Below are 3,003 nucleotides of genomic sequence, written 5' to 3'. Positions count from 1 at the left end.
CGGGTACAAGATGTCAATAAGGGACCCCTCGAAGGTGTCGGTCAGTTGGAGACAAGGTAAGTACTGTGAATTTAGTTCCCTTTTAAGACACAATACAGACACAGAAAGACATCCATCTCAAAGTACAGACACTCCAAGTGACACTTTGCTCTGTTGCTCTTCCAGGTCCCTCCTGATTGGCTGCACCAACTTTTTGTTTCCTCTTTACAACCTTCTGATATGTTTCCACAGTCTGTGTGTGCCTTGATTATCAGTGCAGTCCCAATAGTGTACATCATTGCCCAACAGTGCTGCCCATCAGTGCTGCCAATCTGTGCCCGTCAGTGTTGCCAATCTGTGCCAGTCAGTGCCGCCAGTCGGTGCTGACAGTTCCCTTCAGTGGTGCCTATTAGTGCCCATCAGTGCTGCCTATAGTGCCCATCAGTGCCACATATCAGTGCAGCCTCATTAGTGCCTCCTCACCAGTGCCCACCAGTGCCGCTTCATTAGTGCTGCCTCATCAGTGCACCCTATCAGTGCCCACCAGTGCCGCTTCATTAGTGCTGCCTCATCAGTGCACCCTATCAGTGCCCACCAGTGCTGCTTATCAGTGCAGCCTCATCAATGCACATCAGTGAAGGAGAAAAATTACCTCTTTGCTAAATTTTATAATAGAAACAATAGAAACAGTTTTTTTTCAAACCTTTGGTCTTGTTTTCATTAATAGTGCAAAAAAAAAAAAAACCCAGTGATGATTAAATACCACCAAAAAAAAGATCTGTTTGTGCGTAAAAAATTATAAAAATTTCATATGGGTACAGTGTTGCATGACCGCGCAATTGTCACTCAAAATGTGACAGCACTGAAAGCTGAAAATTAGCCTAGGCAGGAAGGGGCTAAAAGTCCACTTTAAAGAAAATAATCCAGCTTTTCACAACAGAAAAATAAAAATCTTTTATTTACATCAGGAGTCTCCAAACTTTTAATTCAAAGGGCCATTTTACTGTACTTCAGACTTTAGGGGAGCCAGATTGTAGCCAGTAGGGGTAAAAAATGCACTACAGGGAGGCACCCCTACTGGACACTGATAAGAACAGATACTACATTTGATCTTAGCAAAAAGGCCAAGAAGTGACATCATCTAGTCATGACCAATCAAGATGATGTTTCCACAGTCCAGATGTGCCTAGATTATCATTACAGCCCCAACAGTGCCCAACAGTGCTGCCAATCTGTGCCCATCAGTGTTGACAATCTGTGCCAGTCAGTGCCACCAGTCATTGCCACCTGTCAGTGCCATCAGTCAGTGCCCTTCAGTGGTGCCTATTAGTGCCGATCAGTACTGCCGATCAGTGCCGCATATCAGTGCCTCCTCATCAATGCCCACCAGTGCCGATTCATTAGTGCTGCCTCCTCAGTGCAACCTATCAGTGCCCCCCTCATTAGTGCTCATCAGTGCTACCTATCAGTGAAGGAGAAAAATTACCTGTTTGCAAAATTTTATAATAGAAACAAAGAAAACTTTTTTTTTTTTAATTTTTGATCTTGTTTTCATTTATAGTGCAAAAAAAAAAAAAAAAAAAACCCAGTGGTGATTAACTACTTGCCCTCCTAAGGTTTACTCCCCTTCCTGACAAGGCATTTTTTCCATTACAGCACTGCGTTACTTGAACTGACAATTGTGCAGTCATGCAACGCTGCACCCAAATTACATTTACATCCTTGTTTTCCTAAAAATTGAGCTTTCTTTCAGTGGTATTTGATTGCCTGTGCGTTCTTTATTTTTTGCACTATAAAAAAAAAAAGACCGACAAGTTTGAGAAAAAAAAAATGTTTTTGACTTTTTGCTATTAAACATGTCCAGTAAAAAAATTTAAAAAATCTAATTTTGTCATACAGTGAGGAACAGAAGTATTTGAACACCCTGCGATTTTGCAAGTTCTCCCACTTAGAAATCATGGAGGGGTCTGAAATTCACATTGTAGGTGCATTCCCAATCTGAGAGACAGAATTAAAAAAAAAATTCAGGAAATCACATTGTATGATTTTTAAAGAATTTATTTGTCTTGCACTGCTGAACATAAGTATTTGAACACCTGAGAAAATCAGTGTTATTATTTGGTAGAGAAGCCTTTGTTTGCAATTACAGAGGTCAAACGTTGCACAGAGCGTGCCTTTCCTGTAGTTCTTGACCAGGTTTGCACACACTGCAACAGGGATTTTGGCCCACTCCTCCACACAGATCTCCTATAGATCTGTCAGGTTTTGGGGCTGTCGCTGAGCAACACAGAGTTTCAGCTCCCTCCAAAGATGTTCTATTGGATTTAGGTCTGGAGTCTGGCTAGGCCACTCCAGAACCTTGATATGCTTCTTACGGAGCCACTCCTTGGTTATCCTGGCTGTGTGCTTCGGGTCGTTGTAATGTTGGAAGACCCAGCCACGACCCATCTTCAATGCTCTGACTGAGGGAAGGAGGTTGTTGCTCAAAATCTCACAATAAATGGCCCCATTCATCCTCTCCTTAATACAGTGCAGTTGTCCTGTCCCCTTCGCAGAAAAGCACCCCCAAAGCATGATGATACCATCCCCATCCTTCACAGTAGGGATGGTGTTCTTGGGATGCAACTCATCCTTCTTTTTCCTCCAAACACGATGAGTGAAGTTTAGACCAAAAAGTTCTACTTTGGTCTCATCTGACCACATGACTTTCTCCCATGCCTCCTCTGGATCATCCAGATGGTCATTGGCAAACTTCAGACGGGCCTGGACATGTGATGACTTGAGCAGGGGAACCTTTCGTGCAATGCATGATTTGAAACCATGACGGCGTAGTGTTCTACCGACAGTGACCTTTGAAAATGTGGTCCCAGCTCTATTCATGTCATTGACCAGCTCCTCCCTTGTAGTTCTGGGCTGATTCCTCACTTTTCTTATCATCAGTGATACCCCACGAGGTGAGATCTTGCATGGAGCCCCAGTCCGAGGGAGACTGACAGTCGTCTTTAGCCTCTTCCGTTTTCTAAC

At 43.3% G+C, this 3,003-nt stretch overlaps 1 pseudogene; it reads right to left on the bottom strand.

Moving 5' to 3' along the window:
• Positions 1-1,020: 1,020 nt before the first annotated feature.
• Positions 1,021-1,115, bottom strand: LOC149456402 (U2 spliceosomal RNA; annotated as a pseudogene).
• Positions 1,116-3,003: the final 1,888 nt, after the last annotated feature.

Source organism: Staurois parvus, unplaced genomic scaffold (genome assembly GCF_062004578.1).
Source record: "Staurois parvus isolate SC_StPar_1 unplaced genomic scaffold, SC_StPar_1.0 ptg000362l, whole genome shotgun sequence".
Lineage (NCBI taxonomy): Eukaryota > Metazoa > Chordata > Amphibia > Anura > Ranidae > Staurois > Staurois parvus.
The sequence above is the reverse complement of the archived record's forward strand: the minus strand, read 5'-3'. Positions and strand labels throughout refer to the sequence as shown.